A 22,558-nucleotide genomic window follows, 5' to 3' on the forward strand; every position below is an offset into this window, starting at 1 on the left:
GAGTAAACAAAAAGTGTTTTGTGCAGCTGTTCATATTAACATAACTGCAAATTTTTACAGACAGCAGATTGAACCATTGAACTGAATCTATTTTTGCCAACAGCGCGGTAGGTTTAAAAAAAAAGAGTCAGCTTAACAAAAAAGGCGGTATTAATTGCAACCTGTTGGGCTTTTTGAGCGACAGTTGCAAGCGGCTGTTTATTTTACTATAACAGTGGAACCAGGGGTATTAGATCCTCTAAATTCAAGCTAATTCAGCTTCTTAGTTAACTCGCATTAAAAATAAAGATCAAAGCTAATATAAATTAACGGCAACGCGTCTAACATTCTGGTATGTCAACGCATCCACGTTCGCTGTTATTAACAGTGGCGCAATAAATAAAACATGAAGTATCACGCCGGTATAAAGCACTTGTACTTGAACTGTGATCTTTGATAACATACGAAACGATCAAGTATCATGCTGGCACAACACTTTTAACAGCTCCCATTGAGCACAACAGTGCCAATTAGAGTATTTGCGTTATTTTGATTATAATTTGAATTGATTTCATACGGTTTGGTTTTTGCATTTACAATTTGTTATTCAACTATACAATTGGATTTAATATGAAAAATACGCCATTATATGACTGCAGCAAAAAGCGCATTAAGCATTTCCAATGGAATTCGCCTGACATATCTGACCATATCTGCGTGGAGCATTCGTAAATAATAAAATGTCGCTACTCTCTTTTAAATATCATTTTCAGTGCGTTTTTGCATTTCGTGCGTGTCAGATCGTTCGTCGTGCACTTCGTGCGTCTCATGCGGTGTGCGATCGGCGAAGTAGTAGTCGCCGCCGTAGCGGCAATAGCAACAACAACAGCAGCAGCAACTATAGTAATAATAATAATAATAACAAAAGGCAGCGCCTTATGTACATATGCATATACATGGCTCTGTCTGTGTCTGTGCGTGTATTTTATTAAATTTAATTTGTGCGCTCTTTATTTACTTAAAATATACATATGTATATATACATTCATATATGTTTTTGTTTAATTCAATATATGTTGCCGCCTGTTGTTGTTGTTGCTGTTGGTGCTGATGCGACTTAAAATGCGCGCGCGCAACTCAATTCCAATGTGTTTACAGTTACAAATATCCTTTTTTCGTAAATAATTTAATTTTTGTTTATTTTTTTTCGCTTTTTTTTTTTTTGTTGTTGTGTGAACCTGTTCACCAAAAGCCAACTAAATTAGTGCAAAAATTTACAACACATGTCATGTAAAAATAAAAAATAAAAAAAGTATATATATTCATATATGTATAAAAAAGTGTTTGCATGTGTGCGAATGTGTCTCTGTCAATGTGTGTGTATGTGTGTACGTGCGTGTGAGGAAGTTACAGTTTAATGTTGGTTAGTCTCAATTGTCGACGACGAGGCTTTGCGGCTGATTGATGCCAGAGTAGTTGTTGTTGCCAGCTACTTTGGACAAACAAATGTAAGTATATGCACAAGTGTGTGCGTGTTGTGCACATGTGTGTGCGAGAGGGAGAGTGTAAAACGAAAGCCGCAAGACAAAGTGCAATAGCAGCAGCAGCAGCCGTTGATCTTTATACGCTGCTGCTGTTTAGTTTTTTTTTTTTTGTTTTTTTTTTTTTTGTTTTATCAATGAAAGTGTTTTTGTTTTGTTTTCCTTCTTTCCTTCATGGTTTTATTACTGTTCCGTTTTTTTTTTTGGTGTGCTGCCAACTTGTTGCATCTGCAAGTTGTGAATGCAGTTAGCCAACGAACGAGCTCAATTGCCCTGACTAATATTTTTGTTTTGGTTTGTTGCTAGCTAACATTCGGATTGTGCTAAAGCACACACAGGCATGTGCACACATGCACATACATACGTTTATACCTACAACTGTACCTAATAAATCTAGCAGTAATATTTTAATAGTTACAGTTATAGTCCTTTTTTCTGTTCATTGGTTGCAATTTTATTTTTACCCTGTAGAAAAAGAAAACAATTGATAAATATTAGTAAAGCGTGTATGTACTTATAATTTATCTTATATGTATATATTAAATATTATTTATTTTATTTATATTGTATCATGGAGTTATTTACCTTTTAAAAACTAAGTTCACTTAATTTTTGCAAGTTTTGTAGCTGATTACATTTTACAGGGTATTTGCTAGTTCATCTTTGTTGTGGTGCTTCAAGCTTTTCATAGTGTGAGCTCTATTAAAACGTGACATTTTCCTTAGCAACATTTAGAACAATGTTTATTTATTTTGTATTTATATTTGTTTTTCTTTTATTTTTTATTTTTATATAATTTTTTTTTTTGCATTTATATATTCTACTGGACTATCAAAGCACGTCGAAAATATTTTGTACATACATATACATATGTATATATGTAGAGTATATTTATTATATGTTATATATTTATATGTGTATATATGTATGTGTCTTCGTGTATGTGTGTGTGAGGCAAATAAACTGCTTTACATATGTAGCATGTGTATTGAGAAATGCCGTTGCCAGCGGCTACAGCAACAACAACAATCCGAAGAGAAGAAACCTTTTGATAATCATATCACGCCGTCCACTGATAATTCCCATTGTATTTCACATTTTGTTGTTGCCGCTCGCATTATCAGCAGCTCTCTCACTCTCCCGCTCCCTCTCACGCTCTTTCTCTCTCTTTCGCTCTACATCGCTCTTTATCTGCTCGCTGTGTTCTTAAGAGCATGCGACAAGAATTCGTTTAATTTATTTATTCTCTTCATTTCCATTCTTAATTTTTTTTCTTCTCGAAATTGGATTTTTTTTTTTTTTTTTTTTGCATAGAAGCTACAAATTGTTGTTTGTTTTGTTGTTGTTTTGCTGGTTTGTTTTTGTTTTTATAGTTATTTCTAATATTAAATTTAGAATACAGTAAACACTCGCATAGTTCGATTTTGTAACTATAGAGTAGAGTATCAGATCATGGTTAATTAATTAATGCTCGGTGAACTCAAAATCATATAGTTGAGATAATCATGGAAATTCCTATAAAATTTGGAGTTATGTAAATTTAACTTAGCTACAATCTAAATTTAAGAACTTTAAATACAAACAATGTTTAAATCGAACCATTGCTATTGTGAACAACGAACTGCAATTGATAACTAATATAGTTAATCATATATTCCCAGTTGTAACTCATTCTACATGAAAGCAACGTATAATTTGTGGAATTCGAAGTGCTTTAGCTTAAATGAGTTTTTTTTTTTTGTTCCAGAAATAATATTAGATAAATAAGTTGAGTTCACGTAACAACTTAAACTAGTATGTAATAAAACGGCGTTGGAAACGGTGTTGGAAAGTGCAATTTTCAAAAGAAAAACTTAAGAAGTGTACCAAGCTCTAAGTTGGCAAATTTTGTTCTCTTTTGGATGGAGAAAAATGAGCCCAATGTTGTGCGATGTTTTATTTATTTGCATATGTAAAGACAACAAATTGGCAAAAAAAAAAAAAAAAAAAAAAAAAAAACAAACGAAAACACAATAAAATCGACAAAAATAATAATATTAAATTATTGTGTAATTTACATTAACGAGCGGATGTCGTTGGCTTCTACAATATAATGAACCAATTACCCAGTTTGTCTCTTGATTCGATTGCTCGCATACAGCGACAAAGCAACAAAGATACAGATATAGAAATGTACAGATACATATATAGATAGACATCTGTGTATCTCACAGATACATAGATACAGATGCGAATGCTGAGATTTGGTTCGCCTTTTGCGCTGCCATTTAAATATTTTCATTCATGTAGAAACACCCACTTGATGATGATAATCAACATTAAAAGCGTTGCGAATATGCTTAAGAGATACAAGATATGTACATATAGAACTATAAGTTAACAGATACACAGTATCTCTCACTCTTACCCAGAGGCAGACAGGGGCAGAGGGTGAGCCACTGCCTCTGCCTCTGTCTCTGTCTGTCTGTCATTTGTGTAGCATCTCAAGTGCCGCTTCCGCATTTGCCGGCCACCCACGTGCCAAGCGCCAAAAGTATTCAAAAAGTATTCGTGAGTACACTCAGACACCAAATAGTAGTTCTTCTTACTAGTTTCTGTCAGCAGCGGCCCCCAGAGCAAAAAAAAAAAAAAAATGTTCCAAAAAACAGACAGAAAAAATCAATTAAGAGTGCCTCCAGTTAGATGTGCACGAGTAGCAAATACCCAGCCTGAAAGGAAAATGGAATATGATATTGAATGAGCACTAAACGAATGGATGGAATGTCGAATGATGGCATAATGAAATGATGGATAAACAGACGAACAAATAGATGAACAGCTTAGACGTAAAGACAAACGGATATATAGATCGACGGGCGGTTAGACAATCGGCCGTAGATTCTCCCAACTCATCTGCCAAATGCTCAGACTGACTGTAAGAAAGGCTAACTAATAGACTGATAAATAGATAATCGAATAAACAGATGAAAGTACAGACAGCATAACGGACGGACGGACGGACGGAGGGACGGACGGATATATCTATATCGGTTCAGTACATTATTTCCTAATGTAGGAATGCTTACTCTGGTATATTACACGTTATGAGTAACCATTTTCAATGGGTATTATAATATAAATATATGTATGTATATAGATGGAGTGGCTTCCCATCTAAACTGAACTCAGCAGCTGCCATTGGCAAATATGACGATTAAATTCTTCAATTACGATTCGCTTGTGCGTAAATAGCATAACTAGTGACTATTATTCTTATAATTGAAAAAAAAAAAAAACAAAGTATACATATATAATTATATGAATATATATATATGTAGATAATGCATACTGAATACCAACACCCTTGAATTGTATTTGGGTAGTTCAGTGAAAGCACAAGATTTATTATGAAACTTTAAAACTTAATATATATGTATAATTTTAGAAGAAATTTCATAATGTAATGGAAAACTTTTAATTGTCCTTAATATGATCTAAAAATGCGTTTCATGTGTATATAAAATTTGTAAGATTTTAAGAAAGCTACACTTACGAGCATTCGAATTTTAAATACTGAATGTTTTAGATTTATATAGAGTTTAGTATTTTAAAAAGGAAAATATTAAATTCACGCTTAAATCCGAAAATTAATTGAAAAACTCATTTGTATATTAATTTGTATAGTTAATCCTATCTGTTCATTCTCACTCACTATTACCGCCTGTTGCTATCTTATAGAGAATATGATTTTTGATTTCCGTTTCGTTTTCTCCTTATAAGCTATAGCTTTCTCTCTCTATCTCTCGCCTCGTCGCTTCTCATTTTGATATTAGAAAATTTCTATATATTCTTGCTACTCTTGATTTATCTTTCTCTCGCTGTCTCTCTCTCTCTCTCTCTCTCTCTCTCTCTCTCCCTCTCTCTCTCTCTCTCTCTGTATTTTCTCTACATTTTGGACTCTCCCTTCTCCCTTTCTCCTCGCCTTCACTTTTTCTTCCCCCACTTCCTCTATCTATTCATCCATCTCTCTCTCCTTCTCTTTCTCCTTTCTCTCTCCTTAGCTCTCTCTCCTTCTCTCTCTGTCTTTATTTATTGCTTGCCTTCACTTTTTACTGTCCTCTCTTTTTCTCTCATCCCATTCCCCTCGCAGTCTTCTTTACTTACGTTATCATTGCTCGATTCTAAGGGCATTCCCGCTTCGTGACTATCTATCCAAGATGTTTATCTAACTGATTATCGTTGTTGTTGTTATTGCTGCCGCTGTTGTCGTTGTTGTTGTTGTTGTCGCTGATTCGTATTATTATTATTATTATTACAAGCTAACATATTATTATCGTTTTATTGTTTCTTGTGTGATTCTCTCGCTGGTTGCGCTGTTGACACTTCTAAGACGTTTTGTGATTGACACGTTTACTTGATTTAAGCACAGACAAACGTAAACACATACACATATTTAAGTACATGTACGTAGCTGTAGCTCTCTTGACTTGATATATACATAGAGATACATATATGTATGTATGCATACATATGTACAAATCGACGACTTGGCGAGTTTATGCACGATACGCGCGATAAAGTGTCGAGCCGGGAGGCCTTCGCTCGTAGTTGAAGGCACAGTTCAACAACTCGCAGTTGAATTCGTTTTGCGCAGCTATTAGATAATGATAGAGTAATAGAGTATACCCCCCGGTCACACATACCTCACACCCCCACACACACACACGCACAACTGCTAAGAAGAAAATAACGTATACGAATACCGCTCCCAGCTGGCTAAGGGCTGAGCTCGGCTCGGGTCGACTCGACTCAACTCAACTCGACTTGACTTGACTTGACTTGACTTGTCGTTTATCCAAATTTTGATTGTGCACGCAATTGAATCAAATCCTTGAATCATGATTAAAATTAAAAGACGTCGCCTGACATTTTACTTGTGCGAAAAAGAGTAGTACAACAACAAAACTAAAATCCACTTTTATTACTGAGAATTTGAATATTAATACCCTGGATGTCTAGCAATAGCATAGCTGGGTAGCTTTTTTATCTGCTAGAACTTTTCCATCGATGTTTTCTTTAACATTTTCATCGATTTATTTCATTTTAGCTTTACACTTCTGTATTTTATTGATGCATTCAAAAAGGGTATCTACTAGTGTGTCACACAATTGTTTTTGTCCAATTATTGTCAGAAATTTTACAAACTGTTGGTTTCATTGTAAAGAGGGTATCTGTTAGTCTGTCAGCTGCTTGTTTGTATTCATATGTATTTATAAATTTCCTTGCATTTCTCTGTCCTTTGATTTCATACAGGGTAGCTTGTAGTCTATCACATGCTTGTTGCTTTTCCTCATAATTTTCCATCAGCATTTCAATATATTCCTTAGCATTTTCCTTTTCGGTTAATATCAATACGAAAAGTTTCCATTGCAACTTTTTATGTTGGTCGGAAAATTCGAGTTTTTCTAGTTATGCTGAGAACTCGACGATCAAAAGTAATTAAAAATTATGTCTTTGGCGCCAGCCAAACTACAACAACAACAACAACAATGAAGAGTAGATGACGAAGAAGAAGCAGCAGAAGTAGGAGGAGGGGCAACAACTATTAAATACATAATTTATCAACAATTTTCATGCCAAGTCCAAGGCGTTTGTTAAGTGTTATTAAAATTACAAACAACAGCAACAGTCAATGTGTGTGTGTGCGCATGTGTGTGTGTACGTGTGTGTGTGTATCTCATTTATAAGCAAGTTTGGAATCTATTGCCATGCCTCATGAATATGCAAAAAGTAGAAAAAAATATATATATATATAGCCAACGAATGCATCGAAGGAAATGCCGGATAGTTTTTCCAATCATAAATTATAGTGGCACGAGCAATGGCCAACTCTTGTTTCTTTCTTCTTCTTCTTCCTTCCATTGGAAAATTGCTAACTAGACATTAAGCTGAGAGATATTAAAAACAATTATAGAGCGAAACAACGGCTGTAGCGAGTCCCACCAGATATTAAGCAAAATTAACTACCAGAAAATAGCTGGAGAGTTGCAATTGTGATACTATATTGAATTAGTTATGTTGTAGAATAGGTAGTACTCGATTGTTATTATGGCGAAAAATAATGATATAGTGAATCGATATGTATAGAAATGCAATGATTTAGCGAAAAGTTTCTAGAGCTCTCCTAGAGAGAAAACAAGAAAATGAAAACTTGTCGTCGGTAAATGACTAGGCGATACTAGAACTTCTTGAGGTTTACAGCTGTTTATTACATGCTGAATAATACACGAATTGAAGTTACCCGGACTTCTTCAGTTTAAGTTTCTGTGGGATATATTTTAGCTTCATTCTTTACATATTGTATATTGATTCAGGCACAAGCTGGTTTCATCAAAAGTAAAGACTTTTATTGATAGGCGAACGTTAGAAGTTATGCACAACTTATGGGTACCCCGAACTTTTTCCTGAGTCTTACTTGGTGTTGGATAAATTGCAGCTTCTGTCTAGGCTAGATACGACACCATGACTTCTTATCTAAAATGAATTTGCTTCTATCTAAAATGTATTTGAGCTACGTGATTGGTTGATAGGGTCTATCTCAGCCTCCTATAGAGAGAAAATCAGCCGATCAGCTCTGCTGATCAAGAATGTAATATATAGACTTAATCGGCTTAGTCACGCCTGTAAATATGCCCAACGTATAAATTTTCCGTATCTATACAGATAATGTAGCCTTGTCCAATTTCGGCTTTGAATAAGGTTTTTAGAGTAGAGAGGATAAAAAGAGAAAAAAAAAACAAATGTAGAAAATGACTTAACTAAAAAAAAAAAAACTCCAAAAGAATTTAGTCTGATTTCATAATATAGAAGTATATAATTATATATATAAACAAAATGCAAGAAAAAAAATGTTGTCGTCGAAACTAACAAAGGTTTTGTTCGCTTATCAAATGATAATTGGTATTGTAGTACTCATATATAAGCCGGCGATATAAGAAGTACTATTAGCGATAAGGTAATTGAGAAATTGACTCATATGCGTAGCATGGATAGCGCAAGGCAAATTTAATAAGGGTCTAACAAAACTGCGGTAGCACGCTCAGAGTTACACAATCCCCAATCTCTGAATCAGCGCAAAAAATGTGGGCAATGTGCAGTCGAAATTGGCATTAGAATTGGTTTTGGCGATTGCTATACGAAATAGTAAATACACATTTCATGTTTGTGTTGCGCCATCAGGGAGAGTGAGAGAGATTGGGAGTGAACAGCTAGGGTATACCCTGTAAAGAGATGAGAACAGATCTAAAGGCGGGATGTTGAGAGACAGAAAGGGAGATGGAATGAAAAGGGAAAGAGGGAGTAGGAGGATGAGTTAATGAGAATGGAAGTCAGGGGATAATGAAAAAGTACACAGAGATGGAGAAAGAGAAACATAGAGTGGGAGAAAGCTTATCGAAGGTGCTTCGATGGGGTATATTTCCTAAACAAATATCAATTGATCTAAATGAATCTGACAAACTCCACAAAAAGAGAGGGAGAGACACAAAATATTTATAAGGAGAAATATGGAGAGAACGAGAGAGAATAAAGAGAACGGGGGAGAATGGTAGCCACTAAATAGTTAGGTTATACCCCATAGAATACAAAGGATATGATCTGATAGGCAAAGAAAACAGAAAAGAAGAAGAGCTGATTAAGATTGTTTACATAGACAATATGCCTAGCTATCGTCAATATACCCTAGCTATCGATCAGCTTTAATGGGGAGCTAGGCAAACATGAAAATTGTCGATATTTTACTTAGCAATACTAATAAGAACGATAAATTGTTTGTGTAAACGTCTGTGCTGCTGCTGATTCTTCTTCTTCATATTCTGATGTTTTTAGTTTATATTGAATTTAAATCTTCGGGTGTTTTTTTTTCCAACTATTGCTGGTCTGGTATTTAGCTGTTGTTGTTGTTGTTGTTGTTGCTGTTGGTTAATGTTTTTTTAACTACAAAAATTGTTTAAACAATATAACACTTAAGCACTGAAAGCGCATTGCGCGGGCGATTTTTTGCTTAGCAGAGCAAATCGACTCGAGAGATTTTTAATTTCGATTTTCATTTACGCACGTCGCTAGTCATATATGTACATATATCTACGAATCGGATTGTATTAGCATACCATGTACTCTACGTATTCATATTGAAATGGTTTATCAACATTCATATAGCTTAGAGTTATATATGTAACTTGACTGATCTAAATATATTTGACAGTAATTTAAATGACTTCAAGGGATTTTACAGCATATTGTTCGGAACTAATCTGAATCAGCTGATTCCATCTTTTAAACAAATAAATCTATAGTATTTTTAGAGTATACATATATGTATATGTATATAATATATTTAGATAGTGCCCCATATGCTTGGACTATATATATACAGCTGAATTTCTTTCTAGATCCTAATATGTTCTTTAGCTTGTATATACCTTTATTAAGAGCCGAATTTAACAGATGTTATATGATTTATTTATTTATTTTATTTTTTTTTAATTTGATTTGTTTATCTGTCTGAAATCAGTTCAAGATCATTGACTTAGCGTAATTTGAATTCGCACCTTTTTATTTAAACTATAATTCTGATCTTCTAATTTTTGTCATCTTTAAACTTGTTCTGGAATCAGTGGCTAATCTTGACAGAAAGTCAAGTTTGTTCTTTATTAAAATATATGGAATCAGCTGAGGATTAAGCTCTGATTTCTATAGCTATTAGCTTTGCTTATTTTAACAGATCTTAAAGCTAATTCTGTACCACCTAGTACATCTCATTCACTTATTGCATAGTTTGTTATCAAATTTTGGAATTCGTTTTTTAATTTCTTGTTGAATGCGCGTTATGTGTTAAATAATTGGTTACACTCTGCACGTGATATTCCATGATAATCCCTAAACAGAAACCTGATCTTCGGTACCTTTTGGCACAGCATGTACTGAGCAAGCGAACAACCTGTAAGCCAGTTGGCAGTTGTTGCCAGTTGGCAGTTGTTGCATGTGCAATGCGTTGCACCTGTCTTCCGCCTGTTGTCCCGGCCCCTCGCGGCAACCCCGTTTATAATACCAGACCAGACCATACCATCCGATTCGATCTTTGGTCTGTTTATGAACGATCTTGACAGTATATGCGATGCGGCTCGTAGATCGCAGCTCACTGAGCGAAACTTGTTTCGCCTGCTGTTTTTGCCGCGAGAGAGTGAGAGAGAGAGAGAGAGAGATACAGAGGGAGTGGGTGAGAGGGAGAAGGTGGGTGGCTTGGCACATTCCTGGGCCGGCGTCATCGATGTTTGCCGGCAATCATGATGATGATGATCATGTTGGTGCGTAATAATCATTTGCGATATATCGAGAACGTTGCTCGGCTGGTTTTCTCATTATCATTCTTGCGCATCTCATTCGTTGGCTCCGGGTTCCGTTCTACAGACGACCTTAAGCGGGGCAAAGAGCGGACATGGCCAAAGTTGGGGACTGGAGCAAACCACTTTTTGTTGTTAAAATCGCAACAATGTTGGACCTGTTGTCGCATAGTTCATAATATGTATATATATATATATATATATATATATATATATATATATATATATATATATCAATATATTTATATATATATATATGTAGATGGCGATATATGTATATTTTCCCTGCCTTGCCCACAGCCAAGTTTTTACAACCGGTTCTCTCACTCTCTCCCTGTCTCTCTCATGTTCTCTGGTGAGTTGCTATTTTTGTGTCCCCAACAAAAAATTTACAAAAAAATCAACAACAAATAAGGAAAAATAATAAAACGCAAAAGAAATGATAAGATGCAAGCAACGCATTTTCATTATACATCGATTATATGGTCAAGTGCTTGGGCAACGTAATTAACGAAAGTACGAGTATACCCCCAATACTTATATGGTATATAGTATATATTTATATATATATATTTATATATATATATATATATCGATATATAGAAAAAATTGAGCAAAAAGTTGAATTGCAGCGGCGCTTCATAGATTCGGAACTGGAAATTGCTGAAGTCAGCGGGATGGCTGGTAGATTGTGGGCGTGGTTGAGTTAAGGGAGAGGGGTTGGTAGAGTTTGCCTTTTGGTGACTTTGACTTTTGATTACGGCCGCATCGTTGGTTCATTTTATAGGGCATATGTGCCCTATCAATGCTACGTAATGCAAGCTTGATAAGAGCTGGAGAGAATCGTCTCTCGACTGGAATGTGTAAAGAGAGAGAATTATTGTAATACCTATATGGCATTGTGCTGAGTAAATAAGACAGACGATTCATGCATCGAAACAGAAAAAATGGTATTATAATGCTGAAGTGCTATTGATAATAGATCTATATGCCAGATGAGAATGAAAAATGTTGGGAAATTATAAAGGCGATAAAGAAAATGTGACTTGTTAAATTGTTTTAAAGATTGATAAAGAGAGCAATATAAAATTGAAAAACGGTGGAAAGGGACCTTGGGAGTGGAGGAGAAGGAGAATAGAAAGAGGAAGTAGATGAATAAAGAAAGAAAAAATGAAGATGAAGAGGAGAGAGCAAGGGTGGGTGGATGTAGACCATATAGGTGACAGGCGACAGTTGAGATAGGGAAGGAGACACAGAGTTAGTGCAGGGAGCGGTCGTTGATGAGGGAGAGGGAAGAGCAAGAAGTAGAAAGGGGGCGAAGAGAGAGTGATGACACAGGCGGAAAAGAGGATAGAGTGTAAGCAGAGAAGAAGGGAGAAGAAAGAATGGAAGGAAGGCAGAAGAGCAGTAGGACTAGAGGACTGAAAAGCAGATAAAGGGGGTGGTGTACTAGGGGGAACGCAGAGAAGAGCTCGAAGCAAAAATGCAAGAGAGGACAAGTAAGTTGCTTTGTTAACTGAGAATTGGAAATTCCAGACATGAGTACAAAGTACAACTCCAACTGTGAAACTGGTAAAGCTCCACGCAGGTGTGTGGCAATGTGCGTGTTGGTGGGTGTGTCTGCATGCAAAAAAGTGATTATAGTAACGCTTCGATGAGCTGCCGAAAAAAAAAAAACAAAAGAAATAAAAAGGAAAATTTCAATTTGTGCATGAAACTTTTTATGACAAAATGCGGCAGGCCCGGGGACTCAGGTCAACTTCTAGAAATAATCCATAAAAATATAAATTTATGTATGCAACTCAATATTCCATACGATGACAGTTCATCTAAATTTGCTTGCCTCCAGTTCCCGCGCAGCTCCATTTAAAATGTTTGGCCTACAAATTGAGTAACCGTAAACCTGAACCAATTTGTAAATTTGTATTATTCACTTGCGATTTTGTTGTGGTCGTCATTTAACACCTTTAACATCGAACTATTTTGGATCAAGTCAAAAATGCCAAAGACAAGCAAGCAAAAAACGTTCAGACGCGACATGAATCGCAAATGAATGGGACAAGATTTGCTTTTTGGTTTTAAAATATTTGGTATTGGGTTCAAATCGATTCGATTTTTTGCTAAGAGCAACTTAACCTATCTAGGCCTTACATAGGCTCTCTTTGCCTTGGCATTATGCGTATTCACGTCAATTTATTTAAGGGCGTTTGTAGAGAACTCACGCTCAAGTTAAGGAATTTCATTTATAAACAATCATTTTCTGTCATTGTCATTATCATTATTCCCTTAAAAACAACATTATGTAGATAGAAAGTTAGAAGAGTTACCTGGTATGTCCCAGTCGGTTAGTGCTAACGCGAACACCCTTACTTGTCATACCCTGAACCCATTGAAAATGAAAAGTATGTAACAGGCAGAAGGAATCATCGGAGGCCCCATAAAGTATATATATTTGTCAGCATGACGAGCTGAGTTGATGTAACCTTGTCCGTCTGTCCGTTCGTATGAACGCCTAGATCTCAGAAGTTATAAGAGTATACCATACGCAGCGTATCATATTTTTTCGATAACTCGTCCGATCATTTTTTTATCGAGATTTATCGAAAAATTTATTTTGTTTTGTCAGCCTAACTTGAACACTTTTAAACCTACAAAATATGTGAGGTGTTAGCTTAAGGTAACTGTTAGAGTGGTGGCGTCGCCGATAAGTAAAAAGACCGGGTTGTAGTTTCCTCGTCTTTATTTGTGGGATGAAAGCTGTGCATCCATATAAAATATTTGTAATAGATGTGTACCAAAGTGTCATTACCAGGAGAGGAAAGCGACAAGTAGAGGGGAGGCGCGGGGGCGCTAAGTACCGCGAACCAGTAGGAGAACTGGTGTTGGGGTTGTGTTATTAACCGAATGCTGTTAATAGCATCACATGGTATGGTGTGGCAAAAGCAATTCTTGTTATTGGGATCTGGCGTTAACAGTAACAGATATGCAATTTTTTCTACTCGATTGAAATATTTCGGAAAAAGTCTGTTGTTCAGCTGTTCAGTTACTGTAAAGCTTTTTAAATTACGCTTTGTCTATTTTTTTTAAACGATTTTTTATTGAAATTTTAATATCATTGTATTATTCGGCTCAGCAGCATTATGTAATGACAATTAATTCCTAGCAATCTAAACTTGATGTGGCAATCCAACCTTTCAGCTTACACTTGCTGAGGTGTTAATTTTTCTGTTAACTCCTGTTAGCATCTATCGATAAAAAATTATCATAGTGGGACACATCTCTAAAATCTCCTATCGTCTTTGCGACCCTGTTCCGTAGGAATCGACTAGGTAGCCAACATAAGCCAAAAGCATTCAGTTTCCTTCGGGCTCTCGTTGAGCTCAGACTTCCTTTTTTTTTTTTTTTTTTTTTTTTTATTGAAGAATTTGTTGAAGTGTGTTAAAGTTCCTTTTTTTTTATATGTGTCCTGCATTGGAAAAATTTTTTCTTATATATATTTTTTTTTTGTATATTTGTTTTGGATATATATATTGTTTTTTTTTTTTTTTTTTTTTTTTTTTTTTTTTTATGTATGGCCTGTTTTTGAACAATTTTTTTTGTTATAATTATTTTTTTGTTAATTTTTTTTTTTCCTGGTGAGCTGTAGCGTATTTAGCTGCATTTCCCTGAGTATAGAGTATACTCAGAGGATCGAGGGCGTACATATGCAACGAATGCTGTACTCTATCTGAGTAACATCTATCGATAAAAATTATCATAGTTGGGCACATCACTAAAATCTCCTATCGTCATTGCGACCCTGCTCCGTAATAATCGACTAGGTAGCCAACATAAGCCATAAGCATTCAGTTTCCTTCGGGCTCTCGTTTTTTTTTTTTTTTTTGTCTTATTGAATTGAAAAGCTCTAATTTTTTTGTATGGCCTATTTTGGATTTTTTTTAAATTTTTTTTGTTATTTGTATTGCTTGTTTTGCAACAATTTTTTTTTTGTATATGTTTTTCGTATATACATATACACACACACATATATATATATATATATATATATATATATATATATATATATATATATATAAATATATTTTTTATGGCCTATTTTGAATTTTTTTTTTTAATTTTATTGAATTGAAAAGTTCCCATTTTCTTTGTATGGCCTATTTTTTTTTTTTTTTTTTTTTAATTTTTTTTTATTTGTTTGGCCTGTTTTGCAACAATTTTTTTTGGTATATGTTTTGGATATACATATACATATATTTTTTCATTTTTTTTTTTTTTTTTTTTTTTTGTATGGTCCATTTTGAATTTTTTTTTTTTAATTTTATTGAATTGAAAAGTTCCAATTTTCTTTGTACGGCCTAGTTTGGATTTTTTTTGTTTGGTTTTTTTTTTTTTTTTTTTTTTTTTGTATATGGAATGAAACATTTTTTTTTTTTTTGATTTTTTATATTTTTGTTGGTGAGCTGCAGCGTATTTAGCTGCATTTTCCTGAGTATGGAGTATACTCAGAGGCTCGAAAGCGTACATATTCAACGAATCACTCCCTCTGAGTATACGGTCCGAGTGTTGGGATGGCTGTCGCCTGAAAAAGCGAATTATGAGGTGGACCATTGTTTGGAGTGAGATCAGAAGTCAAGAGCCAAGTCAAGTAAGATCGGAGTCAAGAGATCAGAAGAATTCTATTTATGCAAGATTGGTTGTGCTGAAGTTTCTTCAATAAAGTAGATCGGTGAGTGGCAATTATGGAAAATCAAGAAATTTTCACTACTGTTTGAGGTAAGTGTATTAATATGGGGCTTATAGTGAACAGAGAGTATCTAAACTCCAATTTAGAGATGTTTGGCGGAGAAGACATTCGAGACGCCTTGTTATACCCTGAACCCATTAAAAATGTTTTGTTAAAAGTATTTAATAGGCAGAAGGAGATGTGGCAGACCCCTAAAGTTTATTTATTCTTGATCAGGGCGACGATGAGTCGATATAGTCTTGTCCGTCTGTCCGTACGTCCGTCCGTATGAACGCCTAGATCTCAGAAGTATAAGATCTATAGAGCAGAAATTCTCATTTGATATCTTTTTATCGAGGATAATCGATAAATTTATTTATTTTTTTCAATCTAATTTAAATACTATTAGACGTGGAGACTTCAAATTTACTGTGTATACATTTGATGAATATAAAGATTTTGTAATGTACAGATTTTGGATACCCCCTTTGCCACCAATTAGTACTAGATACTTGTTCACATAAACTTGAACATTATGAACACGTTTTGAAAGCTTGGAGGGTCCAGGGTATCTCCTAGTCGAGCAGTCTCAACTATAGCCTTCTTACTTGTTTAATAACCAAGTAGCTTGACATAAACTGAATGACTGAATTTAAACTTGGATTTTGCTGTCTAAAGCCAAGCACATCAGCTAATGGAGTTTTCTCTAACTTTTCCCGCCCTAGCCCAATACACTTACGTATATTAATAGGGTTTCATGTGTGTGCAGTTTGCGTCTGCGTCATAATAGGCTCGTGTGTCAGCCGCTAGGACAAGTGACAACTTAATTTGTCCGATAAATTAATTATGAAAGTTATGCTGCGAGCAGAAAATGCATAGCCAACTTAAGACTAAACTAACTAAATACACTTACACAACTATTACGTAAAATACTGAAGTCTAATTTTATAACACAAGGTCCAAACTCAAATCCAATTCCTGTTGATTGAAATTGAACTAACTTTCAATCAACAAGAATCGGATTTCAGTTTTGGATTTTTGGAGAAAAAGTTTATTTGAAATGCAATAAGCAATATAAATGCTCGAATGTGAAGAAGTAATGGGATTTTCAGACTTGCAGTTTTTCAATATATTCAGGCGAAAAATTTTAATTGAAAAAGACAACGTTATCTAAAAAACTCGGAAAGTTGTTGATATATCTACCATTATCCTGGGTATATTAGTTTGGCCTGTTAGAGGTGTTCAAGGGTAGAAATGAGCGGTAATAACCCGACAGTAGACTGAATATACACATATATATAAATATTTATATGTGTGTGTGTTTGTGTATGTGTTTATTGTCCGTATGTATATATGCCTGCATCTTCACTCTATGCTAACAGTTTGCAACAGTCAACAACAATTGAATATAACGTCACATACATACACCCAGACAAACACACACCCACCTATATGCCTACTATGCTTTATTGTTAGCCAAACATGTGTTCACATGGCTTATGCGTCACAAATTTTGATAATATTTACCAAAATTTACTTAGCTTTTTCACGTTAGTTAAAGGGTATATTGTTTTTGAATACATTTGGCGACATTTTCGCCTAAAAATACAGTTTCGCATTTCTAATAGGGTTGTTGAATATTTTTAGAATATCGTATCGATGATATTTTAAGTTTTGAAAAAATATCAATATCATATTTGATATGCAACATTAAAAATATTGATATATCAATATTTTTCGATTTTTTTAAAAAACTTTTTTCCTACAAAAAATTTGTAGTTTGTCCCAATAAAAAGAATAAGTATTTCATATTTATATGATAAAAGACCGCTTAACTCCAGCATTCGGTATTCAAAATTATCATAGTTTTTTTTTTTTCGTATGCCATATTTGATGTTTTAGGTACTTGTTTGTATTACTTTAAGGCACAAATTGCATTTGGATGCTCCGTTTTTAAAGCCGGAATAATTTGTACTTTTCGCTTGGTTCACTCAAATAGGTCAAAAATGTCTCAAAAAATATTAGATATTTAGGCAAAAAAAAATATTCCGATGTAGTTATATTTTTTATACAAAAATAAATCGATATATTAATATTTTGATATATTTTCGACAACCCTAATTTCCATTGATATGCATTAGTCAAGGGCAAAAAGTCAAATTTGAAGGCATCAGCGGCTCAGCCCCTTCTGTCTGTTACAATTTGGACATTTTCATTAGGTTCGCCCTTTTTAACACAAATTTGTTTATGCTAATTTAAAGCTCAATTTTACAGGGTATCCAATTGAAAAGTTCTTTGATGCTCTCTTTTCACTTGCTTTGCTTTTATTTTATTTAAATTCCTATCTAATAACCTGTCCACTGTAAGTGTACCTTTGTGCCTGTGCCAGTACTTTTACCTATACCTGTATCTGTTCTATAGTCTGTTGTCTGTTGTCTGTAGTTCGTGCTCGCATTTGGTATTTGGGCAGCATGCTTTGTAATCTATGCATCTGTATACAAAGAGTTGACCAGTCGCTGAACTCACACAACTTTATATAAACAGTTACACATACGCATACAAAAGCCGTTACAAATACACCACAATTAGCCATTGAAATTGATAACAATTTTTAATTACGCTGCCAGCTCTACGTTTTTTTACTCGTTCGGCACATGTGAACAAGAGAGTATATGTGTTTTAAGATCGGATAAGATGTATAACATATAAACATCAAATTAAAAAATAAAATAATACATGTAATACACAATAATATATATATAATATGCAAACTAGGGGCGTGGCTACATCTATATCTCAAAGTTTGACAAGTCCTCTAAAATTCCTATTCATATACCTGTCTAGACCTATAAAATAATATTGATATATATACAGGGTTGTCCATATTCGACGGACTCCTGTCTTTTATTTATTTATATCAAAAACAAACACAACTTATTTATGTTGACGAGAAAAGAATTTCTTTAATAAATCGATTGGGATGCGAGCTGTGTGCTGTGGAGCGCCGTTTTGTCGAGACCAGAACCTCCTCACACGCTTTCGACGAATAACTGGCATAACAAAAATTGCTATCATATCGCGATAACGCTCCTGATTGACGGCAGCAGCTTGACCATCTTTATTTTCGAAGAAAAACGACCCAATTATAGGTTTCGCGCTAACGCCGCACCAAATAGTTATTTTGTAGTTGTAAAGAGGAACCATTTGAATTACGTGAGGATTTTCATTTGCGTAAATACGGCAATTTTGCTTATTTACCGACCCATTCAATAAGAAATTAGCCTCATCAGACATGCTGAATTTGTTCCAAAGTTGACCGATTTTGGAATATCATTGGCGACGTCTATTGAGACTGTAGAGCAATATCTGATCTGAGCATCTGATCGACTTACTCGCTTTTGATTTGTCCTCTTTGGATTAAAAAAGCATATCTGGCATCTCTGTCAGAAGATATAAGGCTGCCAGATGGGTCAGTCAAGTATGGTCTTCAATAAATGTGGCTCGTATTCGGCATTGAACGAGTATGAAGCAGTCAATTAAGCTCGACAGCTCCTGTTTCTTTTTCTATTTTATTGAAGTATTTTTGTTGTTGTTTTTTTTTTTTGTTTTATCTATGAGTGCGGGAGCCAGCATTTAAATTTTGTTCCATTAAATTTTGAAACCCAATATATATTTATTGAAAATTAATAAGCATGTTGCGACTGCAGAATATTTATTTATCAATAGGGCATATTAATAGTAATTTAGTCGTGAAAATTTCTACTTTCGAAACTGTAAAAGATGCAGCTCTGCCTATTTGCTCCACTGAGCATAGATTCGCCATATATTTTTCAATTTGAGTTGTCAACGCGGGTATTCATTCAAAATTGCAAGTGCTTTGCACTGAATTCATACCGGGAAAATCCTAACACCTTATTTGAAGGTGTATGTATGTATGTTTAAAATTTTTAATCTGTAGCTTCCATAGCGGACAGATGGATAGCAATAAGGTCATTGCACAAAGCTTAAATAGTCACTTCAGATTCGTGAATGAGCGTAAACATCTATTGGTCGCAATTAGGGCGTAATAATTAGACTATTAGCATAAGCAAATCGAAGTGATTTCAAATGTGTTTTAACAATGATTTTCTTTTCTCCTCTTTTTTCAGCTTGCAGTATGAGCTGGAGAAACAATTAGATTTTGTATTGGAAAAAAGGTACCGTAAACATATTTATATATTTATAGTAGTTAAAAGTATTTCCTCAGATTTTTACTTTGCAAAATATGTGAGCTGTTAGCTTAAGTTAATACATATGTAATATTGCGGATAAAGACTGGTGTCCAGCTGTTCAGTTCAGTTAATTCACTTTGCCTATTCTTTTTTATTGAAATATTAATATCATTGAATTATTCGAATTATTTAAAGTCGATGTAACAATTCCACCTTTCAGGTAACCCTTGCTGAGGTGGTTATTTTTTTGTTAACTGTTGTTAACTCCTCTTAACATCTATCGATAAAAAATTATCATAGTGGGACACATCTCTAAAATCTCCTATCGTCTTTGCGACCCTGTTCCGTAGCAATCGACTAGGTAGCCAACATAAGCCAAAAGCATTCAGTTTCCTTCGGGCTCTCGTTGAGCTCAGACTTCCTTTTTTTTTTTTTTTTGTTTATTGAAGAATTTGTTGAAGTGTATTAAAGTTCCTTTTTTTTTTATATGTGTCCTGCATTGCGAAAATTTTTTCTTATATATTTTTTTTTGTATATTTGTTTTGGATATAAATATTGTTTTTTTTTTGTTTTTTGTTTTTTTTTTTGTTTTTTTTTTGTATGGCCTGTTTTTGAAAACATTTTTTTGTTATAATTATTTTTTTGTTAAATTCTTTTTTTTTCTTGGTGAGCTGTAGCGTATTTAGCTGCATTTCCCTGAGTATAGAGTATACTCAGAGGATCGAAGGCGTACATATGCAACGAATGCTGTACTCTATCTGAGTAACATCTATCGATAAAGATTATCATAGTGGGGCACATTTCTAAAATCTATCGTCATTGCGACCCTGCTCCGTAAAAATCGACTGGGTAGCCAACATAAGGCATAAGCATTCAGTTTCCTTCGGGCTCTCGTTGAGTTCAAACTTCCTTTTTTTCTAATTTTTTTTTTTTGTACGGCCTATTTTGTATTTTTTTTGTTTTTTTTTATTTTTTTATTTGTATTGCTTGTTGTGCAACAATTTTTTTATGTTTTTTTTTGGATATACATATATATATATATATTTTTTTTTTATGGCCTATTTTGAAACATTTTTTTTTTTTTTTTTTAATTTTATTGAATTGAAAAGTTCCAATTTTCTTTGTACGGCCTATTTTGGATTTTTTTTTTTTTTTTTTTTTTGTATGCCCTATTTTGAAACATTTTTATTTTTTTATTTTGTATATTTTTGTTGGTGAGCTGCAGCGTATTTAGCTGCATTTTCCTGAGTATAGAGTATACTCAGAGGCTCGAAAGTGTACATATTCAGCGAATCATTCTTTCTGAGTATGCGGTCCGAGTGTTGGGATGGCTGTCGCCCGAAAAAGCGAATTATGAGATGGACCATTGTTTGGAGTGAGATCAGAAGTCAAGAGCCCAAGTCAAGTAAGATTGGAGTCAAGAGAGCAGAAGAATTCTATTTATGCAAGATTGGTTGTGCTGAAGTTTTATCAATAAAGTAGATCGGTGAGTGGCGATTATGGAAAATCAAGAAATTTTCACTACTGTTTGAGGTAAGCGTATTAATATGGGGTTTATAGTGAACAGAGAGTATCTAAACTCCAATTTAGAGATGTTTGGCGGAGAAGATATTTGAGACGCCTTGTTATACCCTGAACCCATTAAAAAGGCAGAAGGAGATGTGGCAGACCCCTAAAGTTTATTTATTCTTGATCAGGGCGACGATGAGTCGATATAGTCTTGAGACAAGACTAAATAAATTTATCGATTATCCTCGATAAAAAGATATCACAGTGTCCATATGGTTCACTCTTTGCATCTTAGAGAATGGATTTATTCCATCATTCAGATTTCGTTTGACAGCTCCATCTCTCTTAATTTTGTTCAGATTTGAATCGCCAGTATGGTTTGTAGTTGCTGCCCTTGGAGCCGAATAGTTTCGTGTATTTATCGGTCGTCTATCTTGAAAAATTGGTCTTTGGCCACTCCCATGAAGATGAGTCACGAATCTTGTTTGTTGATAATCATTTATTCTACGAGGCATATATGTCCTTTTTGCACCATTACTTCTTAATGAAATATTCTGTAAATTCACACAAATGGCATAAGCCTCCGGTAAATTTTTAGGCTTGCTAACTGCTAACATCCTCGGTAGGTCACCGTTTAGTCCCCTTATGAAAACATCCAAAGCTCTATCTCTATATGATTCTATTAATGCGGGCAATACTGCGACTCGTTGCTCGCTTGCTTTTAAGGCCTGTAAAATTAAAGAAAAGTGACTTTTAACCTGTTTATAGAATGTTTTCATGTCGCTGTTGCCTTGAATCATTTGATTCAATTCATATTCCAAAGTTCGAACATCCCTTTTATCAGCATAATGCAATCGTAAAACTCGCTTCATTTCAGGCCAATCATCATTTTGTACACCGTACGATGACAGTGAAATATCGGCATCTCCAATTACTTTCTCTCGTATATGTAAAATTATTGAGCGATATAGTGGTTTTTCCTTGATAATAGAATAATCTTCAAGTACGGACTCGATCCTGTTTACCCACGAGGCATATTCTGAAGGGTTTCGCTCAATTGTCGGCAACACTTTAACACAGTCCGGCAATGACGAAATTTCATTTAATTCAAGCTCCGAACGTGGACGGGCCAGTGAGGTTTGTTCCTCTATGAGAGACTCATTAGTATCTTCCTTTTCCAAACGATCCACTTTCCTATTCAATTGCTTCAAATCT

General features: G+C 34.5%; 1 long non-coding RNA gene across 2 annotated transcripts in view; it reads left to right on the plus strand.

Annotated features, from left to right (window-relative positions):
* The first annotated feature begins 727 nt into the window (after window positions 1-727).
* LOC149267816 (uncharacterized) overlaps window positions 728-22,558 on the plus strand; it is a 34,843-nt gene continuing 13,012 nt past the window's right edge. For both annotated transcript variants that reach the window (XR_016271383.1, XR_016271384.1), the window contains exons 1-3: window positions 728-882; window positions 1,232-1,487; window positions 19,772-19,819. This is a non-coding gene — a long non-coding RNA (uncharacterized LOC149267816). The remainder of the gene's footprint in view (window positions 883-1,231; window positions 1,488-19,771; window positions 19,820-22,558) is intronic.

Source organism: Drosophila arizonae, chromosome X, assembly GCF_054131065.1.
Source record: "Drosophila arizonae isolate 15081-1271.41 chromosome X, UAZ_ARI_1.0, whole genome shotgun sequence".
Classification (NCBI taxonomy): domain Eukaryota; kingdom Metazoa; phylum Arthropoda; class Insecta; order Diptera; family Drosophilidae; genus Drosophila; species Drosophila arizonae.